This window comes from Pinus tabuliformis, chromosome 5_1 (genome assembly GCF_031772625.1).
Source record: "Pinus tabuliformis cultivar Carrire ecotype Pingquan chromosome 5_1, CPIR1, whole genome shotgun sequence".
In the NCBI taxonomy this organism is placed as follows: Eukaryota; Viridiplantae; Streptophyta; class Pinopsida; order Pinales; family Pinaceae; genus Pinus; species Pinus tabuliformis.
Genome location: NC_142305.1, coordinates 504,987,821 through 505,012,770, shown reverse-complemented (window position 1 = coordinate 505,012,770; position 24,950 = coordinate 504,987,821). Strand labels below are relative to the sequence as shown.

The 24,950-nt window shown below is 40.1% G+C and overlaps 2 pseudogenes; both read right to left on the bottom strand.

Annotated features, from left to right (window-relative positions):
• Positions 1-10,474: 10,474 nt before the first annotated feature.
• Positions 10,475-11,513, bottom strand: LOC149165699 (aspartyl protease family protein 1 pseudogene; annotated as a pseudogene).
• Positions 11,514-11,604: 91 nt separating this feature from the next.
• LOC149165698 (uracil phosphoribosyltransferase pseudogene) lies at positions 11,605-17,653 on the bottom strand (annotated as a pseudogene).
• Between the last annotated feature and the right edge of the window lie 7,297 nt (positions 17,654-24,950).

Here is a 24,950-nt window from a genome sequence, read left to right as displayed (position 1 = left end):
CTAGCAATTTTTATTATCTCTCATGCATGCACGAGACATTGGCCTTTGACTCAGTCCCAACCTTAAAGCTTGTACACGACCTTTTATCTTACCCTCAGAGGTTTTCGACCTGAGATATTCAAATATTGCTTTGAACTGAGAGATTTTAGCTCTTTCCATTGGTCATTCAATGAGCCATGCATTTGCTAAAGCCTTCCTTCTATTGAGCTTGGTGGTAGTTGGAAAAACTTCAATTTAGAAAAATTTTCATATCTAAGTGACCTTTTAACTTTACGTATAATTTATTTCAGATCTTAGAAAGGAAAAAATGTTATAAATACATTATAACATATAATATATTATATGGGGAATCTAAACAATTTTGATTTAATGTCCAATTCTTTGATGGAATTGGCCATATGTGTTTTTGTTCAAGATATATTTGAGACTGACATTGTATGGTAATGTTTATTCTTCTTTCCATATTCATATTGTATTCTTTCCTAAATACAATAAAAATTAGCTTGCTTAGGCTTTCTTAAGCAAGCCATTATTTTCTCTAAGTAAAGTCCATGTGTTGTGAGGTGGTGTATTATCAAGAGGTGGGTTTTATTCTCATAAGAAAATATTTTCCATCTAATCTGATTCCCTTCGTCATTTTGTCATTGGGGGAAACCTTAGGTCACGAATTTGTTGAAAATGCAATACCACATATCTATTTATGGCATCATGTTAATTAGAAAAGAGGACTACTAAGAGTGGTCTAGAAATATTGGGAACGTGCTAATTTTTAATGAATTATGTAATGGAATCTATGAAGCAGAGGAGGAAAATGCACCTACCAACCCCATATCAGATAAAGAGCTATCCATTTGGAAGAACAATGAAAACAAAGTCTATGTCATGGTTGTTTCTTCAGCGAGTGAAGAGGTTAGGCATCCTATAGTTTTAATTACCAATTTCTATGGTGCATTGAAGAAGTTTAAATATCTTATATGACTCACACTTAGAATTGGAGGTTTTTCAATCGATGGTCAAACACTCTAATCTTGAGTTGAAAGATGATGACCCCCTAACACTTGTTTATGAAATTAGAGACATCATGATGATGTAGAAGTCACTATAATTAATATGGTTGTTTCTCTCACAACCCTTATCAAGGCCCTCTACCCTACATATGCTCATTATCTTGAATCCTTGCAAGCTAGTGAGCAACTCAAGTCCATTACTTTTGACACCATGGTAAATAATTTTTCATAATGAAAGAGAATTTATGGGAAGAGGAATACAATAAATCAATCCCTTGAAGAATTATTATGCCTTGCTCAGAAAAGAAATAATTAGTCTCATGATTCTCCTAAAAGTAGTGGCATTAGAAGTGTATGTGGGAGAAATAATTTCAGAGGTGAGAGGGTAAAAACCATCAAGGAGAAAGGCTTCATATTCATTATGTCTATTGCAATAGAGATGAACATGATCCATCTACATGAAAGATACCTTAGGAGAGAATAAAAAATTGTTGAAACTAAAAGGAATATAAAGGTAAAACATCATATTCATGTTAATGTAAAGCACTTGAATCTTCTCATTATATTTCTTCACTGTGTAATATTGGCGTGAAAAAATATTTCTTTCACACTTCATTTGCTTCTTGGAGAGATACATGGGTGCTTGATACAAGTGCAACCTTCCATATGACCTTTTGGAATGCACATTTTGAATATTTTAGTGACAATGTAGATGCCATTGTGTATTTTGTAGAAAAATCAAGTCCCAAGCCCTTAAGAATTAGAACCATCATGATTAAACTACCTGGAATCCCTCATTTTATTTTGCATGATGTACTCTACCTTCAAGGGCCATAGAGAAATATATTGTCCCTTTTTCACATTAGCTTGCAAGGGAACCTATTGACGGTGTTGGACCCTCCAACATTCAGGGGATCACCCTGGTATGAAGTCCCAACTAGACCTCACACCATTTCGTGTGGGAGTCCCATTTGGTATGATGAGCCCGGTTGCCATTGTCTTAAGGATTTGCCTCAACTCTTGCTTTTCAGCACAGGAGAGTGGTTCGCTTTGTCTTCGAGAAGTGAGGTTCACGTGCTTGGTGAGTGTAAGTGTACTTGTGTCAATGGTTCTTTCACTATGAGGGGGAGAAGGTGAAAGTGAGTTCCATGTTGAAGGGGATCAGTCCCAACTTGGCTAGGAACACACAACACAAAAGTACATACATAGCTTCCAGAAGAGTAGTCCAATTGGATGCAGCAGTCACAACATACAAGGTAAGATAACATGTACAACACTCATGGAACAGTCTAAACGAGTGAAACAGTTGTTACAACAAGGTTCATGTGAAAGGTTTGTCTGATGTCCGACAGAGTAGTCAACATGGACATGATAGCATTAACAACATATACAACACATTTCCATTAATAGATTATGTATTACAACAAATGAATCAGTTCATATTTAGAACATAGGTTAAAGCAACATGCATTACAAGTGTTAAAGATGAGTCTTACAATAAATAAAATACATGTGTGAAAACATGTTGGCCTATTAACAAGCTTCTAATTTAAGAGAAAGTTCCAAGACACATCGTTACACCATACATCACTAACCCCGTCAGCGGGGCATTGCAGACACTACTCACTCCTCAAACAAAATATTACAGACTCTCTTGGCTATGTGGGAGGAGTTGAGGTGAAAAGTCCTTTCATTTACAAATGAGGGGGTATTTATAGCCAAGGTTGAAACTGACCCTTGTGGCTGTTCGACTACCCTCATGATCGTTCAACTTCCATGACTTTCCAACTTACATGACTCTATGTTCAATAAGTGGGTCTCTTGGACTTCGACGTTACATCATATTGATTGACAACAAGCCCATAGTGGAGATTTGGGTGACATGACTCGTGACTTGACTCAACATGACTTGACATGACAATGCTGGCACATTCATGCTACTACTAGTGTGCATGTCGAGCTACAATGTTGTTGGGTGATGGATGTATTCATGGTGTATCATAGCTTCACCTCCGCATGGCAAAGTGCATGGATTCTTCAATGGTTCTTGGTTTTCTTGATGAATCTTTAGTATGTTGTTCCTTGCTTTCATGTTGGAGGCTTGACAGGTTCATTTGTTCATGAAGGTGCATGTTCGTCACATTCGTCCACTTCGCATGCTTCATTCATTCATCTGTTAGTGAACCTGTCCTTCTGCATGTGCTCCCTTCGTTCATCCCGTTTGTCGACTTCCCATGTTGGTTCGTGTACCTGTTTCTGCATTCACTCATGACGAGATGACATCAAATCCAAAACCTCCTAGTCTATCATGGCACATGATCATTCAGATGCAGGTGATCGAGAGAGGCAGCAAGGTTGTGATGTGGTATGATGGCTCCAGCAAACTGCTAATGAAAACTGCGCAAGAGTCACTGAGAGATGGAGACAGATAATCTGAGTCGACAGTGACTCCCTGCAAGGTCTGGCTTGGCTGAGAGGAAACATTGTGGAAATTTTGGGAGGGATAGTCTGGGCTGCAGGAGGGCAAGCTAGGCATGCTCTACACATTTTCCAGAATGAATAGTTAGTGGCGGCTGGACAACTAGATTTGTGCAATTTTCTAGAGGAATTGGTCAGGCTGCATGATGGGTCAGCAGGTAGGGATTCTACAGTTTTCTCAGGGAACTGCCCAGGAGACTATCAGCCATAATTACACAATTCCTAGAGGGAACTCCCAGTTGGCTGTTGCGGTCACTGGCAGCCAAAACTACACAATTCCTAGAGGGAAATGACAGTTGTCTACTCAGTCACTGGGAGCTGAAACTGCACAATTCTTGGAGGGAACTGGTAGTCTGCTGCTAGGAGCTACTGGCGGGGAAATTGTACTAAAGCTAGGAAGCCGTCCTACTAATCATCTCTGTGAAATTTCTAAGTTGGGCGAACTGTTGGATAATGGAAGACCTGCTCATGAAACTTGTGAAATTTCTTAGATGAGCAGCCAGTTGACCGTCCAAATGACTGACTCGGAAAACTACACATTTTTCTGAAGGAGACAAGGATGGGCACTTGGTGCCTGTCTCGCCTGTGTATGCAATATCCTCAGCTAGTTGAGCAGGTAAGGTCAATGGCCTCTGCACAAATTTTGAGGGGAGTCAGTCCTGGGGTGACTGTCGGGTCAGACTGTCCGAGTGGCCAGCATGAGTGTCGATTGAGTTTCTTGTGGGCAACGTAGCTTGGTGCTTCTACGCTATTTTGGTTGATAGTAGATTGAGTCAAAAGAAGGGTGATGGTCTGGCTGTCAGTGAGGAGATTGGTCGTAAGAACTTTAAGTAAATATGGCTAAGTGTGTGAACAATCGAAAGATGCATAGTTGAAATAAGCACAAAACTCATGATTGCTCGTTCATTGATTGAGGAAACGCTTGCTCAATAGTGAATGTGACTCCGTGTGTGAGTGTGACAGGTGCTTTCATAGCGAATACAACAAGCACATACAAAGCGAAGACTTTAAGCATAACTTGAACATGGTCGCAAGAATAACTTGGACATCAGCATGCAAAGACTTGAATGAAATGAAAAAGAAAGGTGGATGTAAACACTCACGCGATCTCACAGAGTGAACCCAAGTGCCTGTAGTCATCAAGTGAACTCTTCAAGGGAAGCTACGAAATTGGTGCAGGCCAAATTTTTGAGGGTGGTTATAGCTGCTACAACACTTGGCGACACACTGGTAGAAGTCCAGCTTCTCTATTTCAGTTCATTGCTAGCACAGGGCCTTGGTATTTCGGGGAATATTGAATCAATGTGTGGGTTACTTCAGTTTCCCCACTTACCCCATGGACACACATGGTTCACCCTTTGCCAACTCAGTTAAACACAATCAAAAGTTTAGCTTCAATCTCAGTGTTTCAAATTCGGGAAGGGTAGTTTAGGTCGTGAGTTGAATATTTTCAGAGTATAAGTTTTCATCTCAGGTGTTCCTCCGCTACCGGCAGGCCTGGACAGTACCCCGACAGAGTCAAGTAGGAACACACACATTGCTCCACTGCTAGTGAGCTTGGTCAGTACCCCGGTGGAGTTTCATGCTTCACCTCTCTGTGCAAGAAGCCTTTCTCTTCTTTTGCCTTTATATTTTTCAAGAGGATTGTGCATAGGCACTTATTTATTTTTGGGGTGAAAGAGGGATCCCGACTTATTGAGAGCAGAAGAGGTTGTTCCTTTAGACAACCATGTGAGACCTCTGACATAAGTTTGCTCATTTTGATTTTCCCCTTCTCTGTTTCTACTAGTTGGATGAGCTTGAGCACACAAAGCAGAAGGCTGAGTACAGGCATGGGGCTTCCCAGTGTGGACATAAGTTCACAGCTGGACCAAAACTTCCGTTGCAGATGGTTTGTATTTTCCGTCAAGACTTCATCGGCCAAAAGTTACAACCAAGCATAGAGAAGGCAATCACAAGATTGGCCAAGTGCTACAACGTCACGAGTTTCTTCCATTTTCAGCCACATACTCTATTCAAAATCCAGTACGTAGTAGTTGGCAGTGCTTATTTATGGAAACACAAATAGTAATATATCAAATAAACAAAATAAATGTGAACAAAAATAGTAAGCATAATCAAACAAAGCAAAAGCAAAGATAATAAGAAAAAGAAACCAAATGAAACAACAAGAAGCAAGCAGACTATGTACATGGCACGGGCGTGGCCCGACCCTCTGAAACTAATGTTTGAGGACTTGGCCATTGACAAGAAGATTATCAATCCTCTCATCAAGTGATTGCAAATGATACATGTGTGAGCCAAGTTTCTCATGGACCAATGTCGGTTCACCAGGCTCCGCTACCAGAACCTGGTGGCACTCCAGAGGACCTTCAAGTGAAGACAACACCATTGTTTCAAATGTTGTGTGCAACATGGGCTCGGATGATGGCACAGGGTAGTTATTCTTATTCCGGGAAGGGTTCAAGTTTCTAAATTCAATGCGTAAGTGGATCTTCCCAGATTTCTTACGTACAAGATTTAAATTTGAAAACCAAATATGATGATGAACTTTGCAAGTAATCCAAACATTAAAATGTTAGTCAATCTTTTTGGTGAAAGGAGTACAAACAACATGTATGTTTTACATGTTCTTCGTTCCAAAGGCTTGTCTCCTCCTTTACCTGGAATCCCATTTTGGATTGCTAGCGTTCAGTGGGTACTCAGGTCATCATCTACTTGTGCAGACCCATCCAGGTTTTGTTCGATCAAGCGGTCAATGATTGGTCACTGCTGTAGTGTGTAACTTGTACTGATGTTAGACATCCTTGGATCATGGTGGATTCCGAGGTTGCTCTGTTCGTTCATAGTATTGGTCCTTCGTGTGTTTAGCGTAAGTGCTTCAACATCATTGTTTGTGACTTCAAACTTCAAAAAGCTTGAAATCATGCATTTTCCATTGTTTTGGATGACTGAAATACTCGGTCCTTGAGCCATCATGTGTTCCTGATTTGTTAAGACTCATGGCCCATAGTTTGTCTGTACATAGACCGTTCGGCGTACTAGTACTGTTGTGACTACCATTTTTTCTACAACTGCTACTATCAGAAAAGAAAATTGTACAAGTTTCATTATCATCAGTTGGGTGAGGAAGGACTTCCAACTTATTATGTGATGAGGTTGGAGCTGGCCATGCAAGATAACACTCCAATTCCTTTTCCAGGTGGTAGTTTCCAAACATGATTTCTGCGAAGGCCAATGGTTCGTTCTCGCTGTTAAGGGGAGTGACATTATGTTTCATATACCTCTCGGATAACACTCGGATTTGGTTGCATCTGCCCTTCTACATAAACCACATGTGAGACCAGTCCGTAGAAAAATATCCATCTAACTTGCTGGACCAGTCTCTACTAAGTAGCAGGCCATATGCTTCCGGTATATCCACAACAACTATGTTGATGCATTGATGAACTCGAATTTCGTGAGATAATAAAATGATCACATCTTGAACTTCACTAATGGTTGGTGTTGATGTTCTGTCAAGTTGGATGATTCTCAAAGATGTTTCGCTCCATCGTGCATTGATATTCTTAGCAATGGAGAGTGGCATGACGTTTGCTGCCACACTAGAATCAACAAAGAAGTTGTGAAGATTGTAGTTGAAAAATTCGAATGAAAGCAAGAATGGGGGGCAACCTGAGTTTTCTTCTTCAATCCAGAGTGTACTGAGCACAGTAGATAGTGATCCGGGAGGTGTGCTTGTTCCCTTGCTAGTGTAGGTCGTGCTATCTGTTGTTGTGTGTCCCAATGCACGTAGTAGGATATCTTGCTCACTCTGGACTTTCCCTAACTCAAACAAAATGATGTTTGCTCGAGTTTTCTTCATGTCATCGACTATGTTGTAATCCAGAGGTGGTAGACTCACCGAGGTGTCTGGGGTGGAACGGATGTTCGTGATGTCCAGCGGAGTGTTCTACAACTTGCTTCTCACGGATGTATTCTTATCTGCCATTTTTTTCTTGGAATTTCTTTGTATTTGTTGCTTGCAAGCAGCTGGTGGATCAACCTTATTTATCAACTGTCTCACTTTCTGTTGGATTTCCTCAAGTGTAGGGGGAGCCCCTTTACTTATAATATTGTAACGATCATTTTTTTTGGGACTACTTCTCAGTGTTCATCTTCGAGATTACTTGCGAGCACTGATATGCGTTCACCACGTGCTGAGAACATGGTTCTTCATCAAGTGAAACCTCTTCGTTATTATCTATGTCCTTTGGAGGCTCTTGTATGTCACCATCCACATCGAGCTTATGAATATAGACAAAGGTAACAACTATCTAAAGAAGAGTTCTTGGGATGAAACTCTTCATGGAAGGAACAAAAATTAGGATCAACGCACTGATCGAGTTGGAACACAAGCTTCTGTGAAAATTTGGAACTGAACCCATTGTTTCTTGATGAGCCAGTTGATCAACTGCTTGCCTGTCTCTGTCTGGGTGGATGACTATTCATGAATGTGTTCGTCTTTTGTTTCTTGAGTTCAGACATTTCAATGGTCAAGTTCTTGACAAGGCGAGTGAGGGTCTCCAAATCAGTTGTTTCCTTGTCTCTACCCTTGTTGGTCATTGCTTGGGGCTTTCTGCTTGAATCCTTGGATTCTTTCATTGGTTTGTCATCCTTGATGACTCCAATGGTGTGCAAGTATTTCTCAAGAGAAATAGCCTCTTTGCAGCATTCTAAAAGTGTTGGCTTTGCACCTCGCTTGACGAACTACGCAATGGTGGTTGGCAGTGCAGATGTGTAATATTTGACATTGATGGAGTCATGAGCGTTGGTGTTTGCTGCAAACTTGTTCAAAATATGCATAAACCTCTGATTGAAGTCTTTCAATTTCTATTTCCCCTCCATCTTGAGGCTTCCCAATTCTTTGAGCAGAATGGCTGGGGTCTTGTCATCAGAAAACATTTCAAGGAACATTCATTTGAAAGAACCCCAGTTCTGTATGGAGTTGGGTGGGAGGCTGTGATACCAAGCAGCTGCATGGTCGTCCAAGGTACATGGAAATAATCTACATGCTATGTCGTCATAACATACCTCAAGGGTCTACAGTTGTACGTACAAGTTGTCTAAGTGCTCTTCTACCTTCACCACATTGTTAGGGTTAAACTTGATGTTCATTCTCTCTGGTCGCTTCGGCATCTTGTGCAGAACATTTGGGAGAGCCAATGGTCCCTGATTCATCCATTCAAGATTTGGGTCAGCCATATCTTCGTCTTCTTCATCCTCTTCATCTTCTTCCTCTCATTCGGAATCTGATGGTTCTGGATCTGAGTTTGTCGGTTCATCTCCACCTCCACCTCCTCCACTACCTTTCCCTCTACCTCCTATACCAGAGTTCAATCTCAAGACCACAAGAGTGCCTTGTTCATCTTCAAAGAAGATTGGAGGTTACTCTCCATCTTCAATAGCTTCTTTGAAACCTTCAAGAGTAGCGAGGATTGCTTCTTCCACCGATGATACTATTAGCGCTTTAAATTTCACCTCAGGCTGAGAAAGGTAAACCTCAACGCAACATCAAACAACTTAGCCTCGTAGCTAGCCCTACGGGGCAGGAGAGGGCTCTCTCCAGTCTATCTTAGCAAAAAGTTTTCCAAAAGGGGCTAAGATGACTTTTTAAAAGAAACTGATTTTAGGCTAGTAAACTGATCAAAAGGGTTGATTTGGGATTTCTAGGGTTTTTTAATAAAATGACGGGGTTTTTCGGGGCTGCATGGGGCAAAGAAACAACTTGAACAGAGAAATATAATAAAAAAACACAGATTATCGACTGAGGCAAGGTAGGCAAGAAATTTAACATCAAATGGGATGGCAAGACTGTTGTGGAGCTGACAAGGGCATAGAAGATGAATCCTTGTCAAACAGAAGAAAACATGAAATATTGAACAAACTTAAAGGCAGAGCATACAAATGATGAATTCTACCTTAACACTTCATTTGTTCAATTAGAAATGATCATGAAGTGAAATGAAACATAACAGTTTACATATGAAACAGAAGAAAAACTTATGCTAACTTTCATACCACAGGAATCTCAGAAGTCAGAGCTGTGTAATTTCATTAAAAATCTCTGTCAAAAAACTGTACAATGAAGCTCTGTTACACACACCTCTCAGCACTCAGAATTCTCTCTCCCACTAACTTTTACAAATGATTTTTTAATACATTAAATAATCTTTTCTAGGGGAAAACAAATCGACCCCAAAACAGGGGCGTTGTTTCACCTGAAGCTACAAAAATAGAAAAGAATCTCTAAAGATAGAAAAGCCTTCCATTATTCCAGTTTCAATGACCCATGAAAACTAATCCTGGAGCGTAGACTAACTAAAGACAGAAATAGGCAATCGACCTTTGAATGCCACTTTGCAACTGCAGTCAAAAAATAGATCATCGGTCCCTGTTTCTCTGCTATGACAGGTGTCTTTGTTTTGTTTTAGGCGTATTTTGACTTGGCATTCTCATTGATAAGAGAAAACATCACGAAAATCAGGCACTAAACAGAGCAGCCACTATTTAATTAGAGGCTATCAGGTAACGCCCATGTCGAGGGTCAATTGCGCACATCACGTTCCTGGCGTTCCATTCGCTGTGCAAGTCGATTCGCAAAACCAATGCATAAAGCTTTCCTCAAGTTTTTACTAATGCCCCCATTTTCTCGTGAATTTTCTTTTGGCCGCACATCTAGAGATTCATTTGTTATTTTATGCATTATGGCCGAGAGTTGCTGCCTCACATCTTTGGAAAACATCATAGATCTCACCTGTTTGTCGAGGAGAATACATTTTCACATGATAACATTGCTGCGACCGTCAAAGTTTGAGATAAGCAGCCCATCTCATTTGCTGCTATCAGAGCCCTTGCAAGTGAAGGTTCCAATGGAAGCTCTGCCATTTGCCTTCCAATTTTAGTTATCAATCCACCCTCATCAATCGCATCAATTAGGTACAGTTGCTTTAAAGCATCCTCCAAGGACTCACATGGAAAGTCGCATGATCCTTACGTGATGGCTGGTCAAGAAAATCAAAGTTAAGAACATCTACATCTGTAAGGTCCAATGACTTTAAATGAAGCACGGCAGTAGCAAGCGATGAACGTTGAATTTCAGGAATCGTTGCCTCAAGCAATTCATGCTCATACACAGATAATGGATAGAGCCTATAACATTTTCCAGGACGTGTCCTTCCAGCTCTGCCTGCTCGTTGATTAGCCAACTGTGTAAATGAGGTGCCAGTGTCAAAAAGGGCCTGAAAGTCTATTTTGACATTGGCATTTCCCACGTAAAAGTAATGTATTATAAAAAGGAGTTTTGCTTTGGTCTGAACTCCCTTTATCTCCAAAGGCAAACCTTCCAACAATTGAATCGCGTGGGAAACACATAGAGAAAGAATTTGATACAAGGCCTGAATTGTACAAAATGCTCGGGACAGAGATATTATCAATGCCAAGCCCAAGTAGACCATCAGGAGCCGCACCTTCTAGAAATGTGCCTGTTTGTACACTTCCACACCCAAACGTGATAGGTGCCTTCACCGTTCCTTCTTGTGACCCATCTCCAAGAGTCAGATAAAGAATATCCTCCACTAAAGTTCCTACAGTGGATGTATTTGCAGAAAGATATTGAACGCTGTATGGGCATTGATCACTAGTTTTGGAGCATTCATTTTTTAATTGACAGAGAGTATTACTACAAGCAACTGACTTGCTTGTCTGCGAGGCTGATGGACTGTAAGTCTCAAAAATGATACCATTTAATCCATAGCTAGCTGCAGAAACAGGAGCGCACGCTTGGCAATCACAAGGCACCCAGAACACATCACTGCCCGTGTCAAGTGCTACAAGTAATGTTACGTTGGGAGCGCCCACTTGAACCATGGTGTAGAATAAATATCCCAACTGCGAAAGCTTCAATGTTTCGTTCCCTTCCAGTTTAGGATTGTTTGCATAGACAAGGCCACCAAATAACTGTAAACCGAGGGAGAAATAGAGACACATTACGCAAAAGATGATGGTAAGATATGGTGTTAAACTGGGAATAAGGTTTTGTCCTTCACGCCAATAAGCATCAAAACCAAATGAAAGTATCTTAAGTGCCATAACTGTGGTCTCCTGCGTCCCCAAGACCTGGAACAATAAAACCGTTTTCATCCAGACCAAGATCAATAGTTCCAGTATAGATATGAAGCCCAGGAAATTTATCACTTAATTTTTGAAGTGCAGGGGAAGCAGCCACAACCGAAACCACCCGTATATCTTTGGGATCAATTCCCCTGTCCTTCAGTAGATTAATTGTGGCAACAATTGTCCCACCAGTTGCAAGCATTGGATCAGCTACAGGCACACGAGAACCCTCTGGAAATCTTTCTGGCAGTTTGTTCAAATATAAGGTTGTTTGAAGTGTATTCTCATCTCTATAATAGCCAACATGATATGTTTTTGTTGCAGGCAAAATAGATGCAGCATGCTCCACCAATACAAGACCAGCTCTCAAAACTGGCGCTATCATCACGGGTTCTCTTGGATCAATGAACTCAATAGATGCAACTCCTAGAGATCGCAACCAATCCCTTGATGCCTCATAGATAAGAAGCCTCCCCAGTTCTGCCATCGCGCTTTCTTATTTATCTTGAAATCATGACTATCATCAAGCTCATAAACTTGTGCAGTGAATCCATTCCCCGCATCCATAATAAGAGCCCACAAATTTGAGCAAGAAGCTCACTACTTATAAAAAGGCCATCTTCATTTCCTTTCTCAACATGCTGTGTAAGTCTTGTATCAGCCACATTATAGTGGTATCTCTGTTTTCATCAGCCGACGAGCATTATAAACACTGATCCATTGTGTAGCAGGCATACCAAGCCGAACCTTCAGATCAAGAGCTGCTTCAGGAATTCCCTACATAATGTAAATCCATGTGCCAAGAAGTCTGCAGCAGAGGTTAAGCAACAAGGCCGTAGGCATATGCTTGTCAAGAGATTAAAGTATGCCTTTCATTCCAGCAATTCCTTTGCTAAGTAACCAGATCTGAGCAACCAAATGTATGGAGAGCTGTATAACCAAATGACAACTGAAGACAGCTTCTAGACCAGATCAAACAAATGGACATGATTGCTGATGATGTTTTGTTTTCTTTTGTTTGTGCTTTTGCAGAGATAGGAGCTGAGGAAAATATTGCCATTTGAAGAGCGGGAGAATAAATTACATATTCTAAAACAACACATTTAATGATTTCTTCTTCAAAACAGGATTTTGAAGAAGAATCAATCTCACACTGACATAAGACGGAGTCTAATAGATACAATAACTCCCATGGGAGTGGCTTTTGGCTTCTTAGATGTATGCGGAAGATGTTGTATGCCTAGGATTAGTCCGTTTTCTTTCACGAACTGGTGAGTCATGGGACAGATAGAGCGAAGGTGTTGATACGAAATCTCGTGTTCAATTTTGGGAGGTGAGGAGTAACCAACTACAGATTCAAGAGAGAGGGGTTGTGAGTTACTGCCTTGACCAGATGATGAATGAGTGAGTGTGAGGGGAATTTTAGCCATGTACAACTAGTTTCCCTCCTTCTAACACCAGAAATGTGGATGGTACTGGACCTGCCAACATTCAGGGGATCAGCCCGGTATGAAGTGCCTACTAGACCTCACACCGTTTGGTGTTGGAGTTCCATCCGGTATGATGGTCTGATTGCCATTGTCTTAAGGATTCACCTCAAATCTTTCTTTTCAGCACAAGAGAGTGGTTTGCTTTGTCTTTGAGAAGTAAGGTTTGCATGCCTGGTGAGTGCAACTGTCAATGGTTCTTTCACTCTGAGGGGGAGAAGGTGAAAGTGAGTTCCATGTTGAGAGGATCAGTCCCAACTCGACTAGGAACACACAACACAAAAGGACATACATAGCTTCCGGTGAAGTAGTCTACTCGGATGTGGCAGTCACAACATACAATGTAAGATAACATGTACAACACTCATGGAACAATCCGAACGAGTGTAATGGTTGTTACAACAAGGTTCATGTGAAAGGCTTGTTTGATGTCCAGCAGAGCAGTCGACATGAACGGGACATCATCAACAGCATATACAACACATTTCCATTAATAGATTATGCATTACAACAAATGAATCAGTTTAGATGCAGAACATAGGTTAAAGAAACATGCATTACAAGTCTTAAAGATCAGTCTTAGAACAAATACAATACATGTGTGAAAATGTTCTGGCCTGTTAACCAGCTTCTGAATTAAGCGAAAGTTCCAAGACACATCGTTATGCCATACATCACTAACCCCGCAAGTGCGACATTAAAGCCACTACTTACTCCTTAAAGAAAATATTACAGACTCTCTTGGCTATGTGGGAGGAGCTTAGGTGAAAAGTCCTTTCATGTACAAATGAGGGGGTATTTATAGCCAAGGGTGAAACTAACCCTTGTGGTTGTTGTTGGGAGCCAAATCTGCATTCTTTTTCCCTCCATTTTTACTCTCTCTCACTCCTTTTGTATCATTCATATTCACTAATAAATCTAAATTCACAAGGCAAACCCTCTGCCATTGTCTTCCTGGAATATTTAATTAATGAAGTAATAGTGATAGAGATTTTACCTACGTGAGTTACCAATCTTGACATTTTTGGAGATTCGGTGGTCAAAGGTTATAGGTTCAAATCATAGAAGCAATTCCGAGCTTCCAACACCATATCGGTAAGCATTGTAACATCATATTGGACTTGAGGCTTATTCCAAACCTTTCATGTCTTTCTCTCGGCAACTAGTTAGTCATTTGAACAATTGTATAATGATAGACATTAGCTGCCATATTGAGAGACAAATTTCTATGTGTATTGTATAAGAAGGGCTTCAATGCTGGGAATCAGACTTAGCCATGCAAGAGACTGACATTATAATAGAAGACTAATTAATTAATTGAATGCAAGCTATTTTTTTGTTCTCTCTATAAGCTGTGAATCCACCGCAGCCCTGGTCAGAGAGTTGGGCCCACTCTTCTAATCAAGTGCTATGTTGTTTTTGTGTGTTGTTATTTTATTTGTGTTTGTTTATTTCCATTATTGTTACAATACTTTAACTAATTGTTGTGAATGATTTTTACAGTTCTGCAATTTATTCTTGTTTACAATCACATTGATTCTTTAGTTAACTCAGTTATTAAATCTAAGATTGGTGATTGGATTGTGTCATTTCTACCTCCATATATTTTGTGCATTACCTTGAAATAATGTACGGACCAGGATTGATAAATTAAATGTGGAAAAGGGTTGGATAAGTATTCACACTTGGACACCAACATTTTGGCGCCATTTTTGGGGAGGATAACAAGGTGCAAGAACATGATCTACACTGATATACCGATCAATCTCTCGTCTTAGGGAGGGAATTTGTTACCCTGCTCGAAGTCCTGAGTGTAGTGTTTTATTTTGTTTTTCTTTTAAATGCTTTTTGTTTTTCTGATTTCCTAGAAACCAATCTCTCATTCTTGGGGGGAATCGTTACCCTGCTCCAGATCCTGAGCCTTAGCTATTTTTTTTTGGTTTTTCTTTTTGTTTTTATTTTTGATTTTTACATAGGGGCCACTCTCTCATCCTGGGGAGGGAAAGAGTTTTATCACCCTGCTCCAGTTCCTAAGCTTTAATTTTCTTTCTGCTGATTTATTGTTTTCAAATCATCCTCTTGTCGTGGGGAGGGAAAAGAGTTTTTCACCCTGCTCCAGGTCTTGAGCTGTGAAATTTTTAATGTTTCCTTTCCAATAAATGCATGAACAAGGGCTTGAATAAAAGGGGTAGAGGAGGACCCCAAATGCAAGGAAGGAAGGATTTGGGGAGGAATACCTATACCGAGGTAATTATCACAAAAGATGCATCAGAAGCCTCTTCGTGAGTTGCTGCTAGGGTGAAAGTTCATAGAAGAAACAAATGAAATTCTGTGAAACAACCTATACAACCTCGAGAGGTGGAAGTATCCCTTTCAATAGCTGCAGGAGAAGGAGGAAGTTGGGCATCAGAGAAAGCAGAGACACTCCCTCTGGTATCAGACATGGAGGAGGTGGCTAGAAAAGGGTCAGAACAAGAAATCCACTAAAGGATTGACGAAAGAAATGTCATATGAATTTCTTCACCTCGCGATTAGGGGAGTGCTGTTAAAATTTCACAACCCCCAGTTGTTACACACCAGGAACCTATTGAAGTTCCAAGTGAGTACTGGAGGATATTTATGGCACCCACAACATCTTCAATTGAATTCCCAGTTGGGTAAATTACAGGTGATGCACCAATGAAGCCTATTCCACTAACCGCACTGCCAAACTTCCATGGGATTTCCACAGAGTACCCAGACACTTTCCTATTCAAGTTTGATATCATTTGCAGAGGGTATGACTATGTCAATGATGCTAAAAAGCTGAAATTTTTTCCTACTACATTAAAAAGGACAACATTGCGATGGTTTATGGGTCTAGGAGGAAAGACCATTTCTACCTGGGATGATATGAAGAAGGATTTCCTTGAAAAGTATCAAGATTACTATAAGTCCCGAGACATTAAGGAAGACATTTTTAAATTCATGTAGAAGGAGGATGAAAATATGGAGGACTTTGTGGAGCATTTTAAGTATACTCTCGAGAGATCTAGCTGCAGTGACCTAGATAAGGATATTTTGAAAATTATTTTTCTCCAGGCCCTAAGGGAAGAATATTTGGAGCTATTGAACATATTATGTAAATTGGATATATGTAAGAAGTACTTTGACACCATCTGTGAACTTTGTATTCAATGTTCGAGGGGAACTGCAAGGAATAAACAAGGAATCTGAACTTTCAAAGCATCGAGCGAGGGAATCAGGAAAGAAGAAATTGGGAACCTGCTAGATAATTTGAAAACCGATATCCTAAGTACATTATCATCTAAAATGGACACATTATAGGAAAAGCATAAACAAATGCAGTTGGAAAGAACTATGGCTATTTTCTACCCACGGTGTAGAAAGAAACATCTACTAAAGGAGTGTCCACTAGACACTATAGAGACGTGCTATTTGTGAACATAGTCACTCCACCAATACATGTCCATCGCTTCCAGCACTAAAGGTAGTATTTCAGGGGGCGAATGAAGAACCATATCAGCTATGATTTATGGGGTCTAAGAAACCATGGCAGCAATGGTCATCAGTCTTAAACCCAGGTACGTCTTAGGATCCATTTCAATATTATAATATGAATCTTTGGTTAGTTCCTTTCTGGCCTCAATATTATCAATACCCACCTTGGCAGCCATGGTGTCCTCAGCCTAATTCAAGTCCTTCATGGTCTCAAGGCTGGCGTAATCCTATTCCCCCTGCTGCTCAATTTCTTCAACCTACACAACAGCAATAGTTACAGTTGCCCTCTAATGTTCCCTCCAATAATCCTCCTCTTCGGCCTCAACTTCCTATTCAACCAAACCTAAATTCAAACAATAAGGGTGCTCAACAAGAATACACCCTAAACCTTCTCTCGTACAACATTTCTACCGAAGGGTTTAATGAGATAAATCTATGATCTGGTTGGGTAGTAAATGCTCCTACATCGCCTGTTATTATTGAACATCTTAACAATGAGAATCTGGAATCTCAAGTAGTCAGGGATGAGAAAACCCAACCATCTATTGAACATTCTCCTTGTCATTTGATTGTTACTCAGGCCTGTCAAACCAATCCTCCTTATCCAGAACGATTAGCCTTGAGTAAACTAGTCCCTCAACCAAAATTTCATCTTTTAGGGGAATTGCAGAATTTGTTTGTAAAAATTCCCAGGGTTCAGGCCATAAAAGATGTACCAATTTACACTAAAACTATAAGAGAATATTGTTCTAAGAGACCTGGGAAGAAAAAAAAATATCAGCTTACAATTCATGTTATTGGGTGATTATCAGACATTATGCTGGGAAAGGCTATGCCTGTAAAATATGGGGATCCTAGGAATCCAATTCTAACAGTTCAGATTAACGGGGTAGATATTCTGAATGTGCTAGTAGACTTGGGTGCCAAAATTAATGTAATTACTTTTGAAACCATGCTTACACTGGGATTTCGTGACTTGAAGCCGACCCCTACAGTCTTATAATTAGCTGACGGATCTACAGTCATACCGATAGGGAAATTGGAAGACATAACGATTTCAGTGGATTCTTGGCGCTATCCCATTGACCTCCTACTCTTACATACATAGTCCCCAGCTGGTGGTCATCCCCTTATTTTAGGATGGTCATGTCTTGCAACTGCTGACGCCTATATTAGATGTCGGTGAGGAAACATGATAATTTCTAATGGGGAAAATGTGAAAAATATTATTCCCTATCCCCCTATCGAACCAAGCTCGTAGAAAATGCCAAAGCATAACTCTTTGTCTTTGGATGGGATCGAAACTGAACAACAAGAACTCTATCCAGTGCTTACCATGGGGCAAGCCCTCTGCTTTAAGAATGAGACAGAGGATGATACTATCAACACTTTTACTAACAGCCCTCATGGTGTTGCAGATCCAAATCGATAGTTTTTGGAATTAATTATGAGCTGTGAAACACAAGAAGCTATCAAATCAGAAACCGAAGGTGAAGACATTATCGTAAAAGAACTTTCTGAAATCATACCACTGGAGATTGAGTCAGGGACGACATTGAATATCAACGCGAATCATTCACCAGCCCAGACTGAACAACTCCTAAAGATCCTTCGAGAATAGAAGGAATCTTTCGCATGGTATTATATGGATATGAAAGGTATCCCTGCTGGTTTGTGTACTCAGCATATCTACATTAAAGAAGATTGTCGATCCGTGAGACAACCCCCAAGAAGGATGAACCCTTCCTTGAAGAACATTGTCAAAGAGGAGATCAAGAAGTTATTGGATGCAGGATTTATTTACCCAATCTTGGATAGCTAGTGGGTATCCCCGCTAGACATCGTTCCTAAAAAGAATGGTAAATGATGGACTTGTGTAGACTATAGGGAGTTGAATAAAGCAACCTTGAAGGATCATTTTCCTCTACCATTTATCGACCAAGTCCTTGATACCTTATCCAGGAAGAAGTTTTTCTCTTTCTTGGATGGGTTTAGCGGGTATAAATAAATCCAAAGAGCCCCTAAGTATTAGGACAAGACTATCTTTACATGCCATTGGGGAACATTCACTTACCAAGTCCTTCCGTATGGTCTTTGTAATGTGCCTGCTACCTTTCAAAGGGAAATAATGGGGATTTTTTTCTGATTTACTCGATGACAGTGTTGAAATTTATATGGATGACTTCACACCATATGGGGGGTCATTTGAAGAAGGGTTGGGAAATTTGGATAAAGTTTTTGGAATATAATCATAACATCTAAATTTATTTTTTAGCCTAAGTATCCTTGACTTACCCACATGCACTAAAAATCATGTTCACACTTGGTTTTAGGTAAATTAGCTCGGTGGACCAGCTTTCCCTTGTTTTTTGCCTTTAAAGGCTTAATATTATGGAAATATTGGTCCAACCACTTTCCTAAACCATTTATACATCTAAGTGTATGTTCACACCTAACCACACCTCATCCACTTGAGTTATTTGAGGATTGGCGCCCCACATGAAGATTCCCCCTTAAATCAAGGGATTTGGTCCCCGAACCATTTTAGCATGTTTTAAAGTTTCCTTCCTTAGGAAATGAACCCCTCCTCATGATTTCCTCATGGTTGATAGTTGGCATAGGTTGTCTTGAGCCATTGTTGCTATTTTAGGCCTCCCTTTAGCTTTTCTTAGCCTTTTCTAGTTTTTTACTAGTTTTTTCCTAGTTTTCTAGATTCAACAATTTCTTTATAACCACCACCATAAGATTGGATCCTTGATTCATGTGCATTGAACCATATGGCTTCATCAAAATATGAAGTTTCCTCCATCGAAGAAAGCACTAGATCCCCAATTTACTTGGGAGATGCCACACCCGCAAAGGTGTGCGGAGAAGGAATTGTGGACCTTGAAGGGGGTTGCTTCACAAATGTGCTTCATGTTCCCTTGCTATCCTCAAATATTCTCTCGATATATCAGATCACTCATTCTGGCTCTGGAAGGGAGGTTGAGTTCACTCCGAACTCCACAATGATTATCGACATTTCCACGGGCTCACAACTTGCACATGGAATTGCAGATCACGGTTCTCGTTTGTATTTCTTCTCCAACTTTGTTCCTAAATCTATTAGTAGTATATTTCTGTCACAATCTAATGATATTACTAGGTTATGGCATGAAATATTTGTTCATCTAAGCTATAAGTACTTGCATCAACTCAACAAGGAAAACATGGTAGAAGGATTGCCTGCTATTAAATTCACAAGTGGGGTATGTCAAGGATGCATTCTTGGCAAGCATCTAGAGAAAAAGTTTGACAAAGGGAAGGCACAGAGAGCTTCATCACCTCCTGGGCTGATTCAAAGTTACATCATGGGCCCATTCTCATAGCCTTCAATTAGTAAGGCTCGATATGTACTCACCTTCGTAGACGATTTCTCTCGCTTTACTTGAGTATTTTTTCTGAAATTAAAATAGGAAGTATATGAATGCCTTATAGAATTTAAAGCACTTGCTGAGAATGAGTCTGGGTGTAAGATTAAGATACTCTGTACTGATAATGGGGGGGAGTATGTCAACAAGGATGTGCATCAACTTTGTATTGATGCATGTATACAGCTACAACACACAGTGCCATATACACCACAACAGAATGGTGTTGCAGAGAGGAAAAACCGGTCGTTAAAAGAGATGGCCAATTGTATGCTACATTCCAAATAATTAGCTCCTATGTTATGGGCTAAAGCTATTAATTGTGTAGCATACATTTAGAACTGAATTCCTCACAAAGCACTCAAAGGAACCACTCCATTTGAATGTTGGACTGGTAAGAAACCGAAAGTGTCACACTTTCGCATTTTTGGTTCACAAGCATGGGCTCACATTCCGACAGATAAGAGGAAGGCTTTGGAGCCTCAAAGTGTTGAATGTATCTTTGTTGGATATCCTAATAGTGTCAAAGGATATAGATTGGTGGACTCTCACACTGAAAAGTTCCTTGTAACTCAAAGTGTGAAGTTTGAAGAAGAATCACTGCACGATTTTTCAGCAGACCCTGCCAAGGAACCGCTTGTTGCCACTAATGAGGAGGAGTCTAAAACTTCTTCAAGCACTTCAGAGCATCCATTAGAGAAGCCTCTTAGGTCTGATTCAGAGGATGAGGAGTAGGTCATGGCTGCTCCAACTCCACTGCCAAATTGGGCAAAGAAAACCTTGCAAGATGCGGGTGAACTAGTCGGTGATCCTGCAGATGTGAGAACTAGATCACAGTTTTTTGGGGCTCCTCAAGCCCTGGCTGCCACCGAACCATTGCTTCCCATAAATTTATATATGAAACTTGATTTAGATCCACAGTCACACTCTGAGGCTGCTGGAAACCCACTTTGGGAGGCTGCCATGGATGAAGAGTACTCTGCTCTCATGGAAAACAACACATGGGACTTGGTTCCACTTCCGAAAGGAAGAAAGCTTGCTCCATGCTGATGGATCTATCAAAAAAGTATTGCTGCATATGGTGAGATTAGCAAGTACAAAGCTCGACTTGTTGAAAAAGGATACTCACAGGTACATGGCATAGACTACACAATGACATTTGCACCTGTTGCAAAAATGGACTCCATTCGACTAGTTTTAGCCATTGTTGCTTCTTGCAGATGGGAAGTTCATCACATGGATGTGAAGAGTGAATTTCTTCATGGAGATCTCAAAGAGGAGATATATATGGAGCAACCACAAGGATACATTTAGAACTCTTCCCTCGTTTCCAGATTAAAGAAATCTATGTATGGCCTAAAACAGGCTCCCAGATCCTAGTATGCAAAGATGGATTCTTTCCTACTTTCCATTGGATTCATTCGATCAAAATATGATCCAAATGTTTATTTTCTTCAACATGATGATTCCCTTTTTCTGGTAGTACTTTATGTAGATGATTTACTAATGACAGGGAGCCTTACCTCAGCTATTGGTTCGGAAAAATCAGCATTGAACGATCGATTTTCCATGACAGATTTGGGACTGTTGCACTACTTTCTTGGTCTTGAAGTTTCTCAGTCTACTTTAGGGATAAAGATGGCACAATCTAAGTATGCATCAGATCTACTTGTCTACTTTTAGATGATAGAATGCAAGCCAACAACATCTCCCTTTCTTTCGGGGAGCAGATTTAAGGATGTGGGTACTACACCTTTGGTGGATAGTACACTGTATCGACAGTTGATTGGGAGTTTGTTGTATCTTACTCACACCCGACCTGATATATCTTTTGCAGTAGGAGTTTGTTTTAGATATATGCAGGAGCCCCGTGAGCTTCAATGGAATGCTGCAAAGAGAATCCTTAGATATATGAAAGGTACCTCCAGTTTTGGTATCTATTATGTTGCAGATTGCCCACTTTCACTGATTGGGTATACAGATTTTTATTGGGTTGGTGATGGTATAGACCACAAGTCTACCTCTGGTTATGTTTTTAGCTTTGTTTCAGGGACTTTTTGTTGTTCTAGCAAGAAGCAATCCATGGTTTCTTTATATGCGGCCGAGGCAGAGTATAGAGGTGCAGTGAATGCAGCTACATAGGCTGTTTTGTTGTAGGGGATTCTCTTCGAGTTTGGTATTCAATATCCACTTCCAACTGTCATATTTTATGACAATCAGGGGTCCATTCAGATATTGATTGATCCAGTTCAGAGGCAGAGGACCAAGCACATCAAGTTTCACATGCATTACAACTGCTAGCTGATCCATGACCGAGTCATATCACTACAGTATTGCCCCACTGAGCAGCGGGTTGCAGACATCTTCACCCAGTCTTTCACTAAAAAGAAATTTTTAGAACTGAGAGATATGCTTCGAGTGGTGGAGACAGCTGAGTAGGCCCTTCTGGCCACTTAGCCCTTTTATCCTCTTTTGTGGGGGGGATTTTCCCATGAGGGTTTACCTCTTTCTTCATTTTATGAGGATCTTTTATTTATTGTACCTCAGTACCTAACATGGAATCTTGGCCGGGACTCAATTTAGATAAGTGAGTTAGGATGAATGGGGGGTGTTGGAATATAATCCTCACATCTACATTTATTTTTTAGCCTAAGTATCCTTGACTTAGCCACATGCACTAAAAATCATGTTCACACTTGGTTTTTCGTAAACTAGCTCGGTGGACCAACTTTCCCTTATTTTTTTCCTTTAAAGGCTTAATATTAATGAAATATTGGTCCAACCACTTTCCTAAATCATTTAGACATCTAAGTGCTTGTTCACATCTAACCACACCTCATCTGCTTGAGTTATTTGAGGATTGGTGCCCCACATGAAGATTCCCCCTTAAATCAAGGGATTTGGTCCCCCGGACCATTTTAGCATGGTTTAAAGTTGCCTTCCTTGGGAAATGCACCCCTCCTCATGCTTTCCTCATGGCTGATAGTTGGAATAGGTTGTCTTGAGTCATTGATGCTATTTTAGGCCTCCCTTTAGCTTTTCTTAGTCTTTTCTATTTTTTTAATAGTTTTTTCCTAGTTTTCTAGATTCAGAAATTTCTATATAACCACCTCCCTTTGGGATTAGAGGTTTGGTTGCTCATGTATTACTATTGTTCATTAATTTAATACATTGATTTTATGGAGAAAATTCTTTCTCTCCTATTTTGAATATCAGCAAATTACTTGTGTTCTCTCCTATTTTGAATATCAGCAAATTACTTGTGTTTAATTTAACTAGAATTCTAGATCTATCAGAGTTTCTACAGGAATTCTATGAAAGTCCTTAAAAGGTGTAAACAAATGCATGTTTCTCTGAGTACAACAAAATTTCATATGATGAGAGAGGATGGAGTAGTGTTGGGACATTTTCTTTCGCCTACTAGAATACAAGTTGATCCTACCAAGGTAAAGGTAATTTTGCATTTTCCTATCCGCAAGACACCGACTCAGGTACGTAGTGAAAAAAATTCCAAGATCATATTTCCACTTTTTCAGTTGTTAACTAAAGATGCAGAATTTTTATGGACAGATGATTGTGAAGTAGCTTTTGAAAATATCAAGGAACTAATCTTCCAAGCTCCAATCTTATGTGGTCCCAAATGGGAAATTCTGTTTCATATACATGTAGATGCCTCTCGAACGGTTGTAGGGGCAGTGTTGGGACAGTAAGGAGATAAGAAGCCATATGCAATCTATTATGTTATAATTTAATGTCTGCTAAACTAAACTATACGGTAATGGAGAAGGAGTTCTTGGTTGTCATCTATGCTGTTAATAAATTTAGACACAATATTACTGGGTATCCTACTTTTGTATACATTGATCATGCAGAAATCATGTATAGATGAATAAACCTGTAACTCCTGGGCGTATAACAAGGTGGTTATTATTACTTCAAGAATTTGATATCACCATTATAGATAAACTAGGCAAGGATAACGTAGTTGTTGATTTTATGTCTAGATTAAATGTTGATAATGAAGGAGAACTTGTAGAAGATAGCTTTTTGGATGAACATGTATTTGCAATTTCTAATAATACCCCTTGTTATGCAAACATTGCTAACTATTTGGCTACAAAACAAGGACCTCAACATTTCTCATACAGGGACCAGTGGAGGATTATTCATCACAGTGCCCATTACTCGTGGATATTAGGATATCTCTTTTATATAGGGGGTGATCAGAAGATCCATCGTTGTGTAGTAGAAAGTGACATCTATAAGGTTTTGAAAGCTACTCATGATGGCCGTTGTGGGGGACATTTTGCAGAAAAGTGAACTGGCCACGAGGTGTTACAAATGGGATTTTATTGGCCCTCTATCTTTAGTGGTGCACAAAATTATGTTTGAAGATGTGATAGCTGCTAATGGATGGGTCAGCCTGGTCACTCAAATGAAATTCCATTACAGCCACATGTAGTTCTTGAGCCCTTCGAAAAATGGGATATTGACTTTGTGGGTCCATTTAACCCACCTTCACATTAGAATGTCCACATTTTAGTCTGCACAGATTATGTGACAAAGTGTGTAGAAGCCAAGGTTGTAACAAAAGCAACAGAGTAGGTTGTCTCTAACTTTTTATTTGAAGAAATCTTTGCTCGATATTGTACTTCGAGAGAGATAATTTCAGATGGAGGAGCATAGTTTACGTCACACATGATAGCGAAGATCATGGGAAAATATGGGATCAAGCATAGAATAACAATCCCATATCATCCTCAAGAAACGTTCAAGTCGAGAGAACAAACAAAGTATTGGAAAACGTTCTCACCAAGACCGTGGCAAATCATTGTCGGGATTGGGCTAAAAAACACCTTGAAGCTCTTTGGGCATATAGAACAACATAGCATAACACGAAAAGATTCTCACCA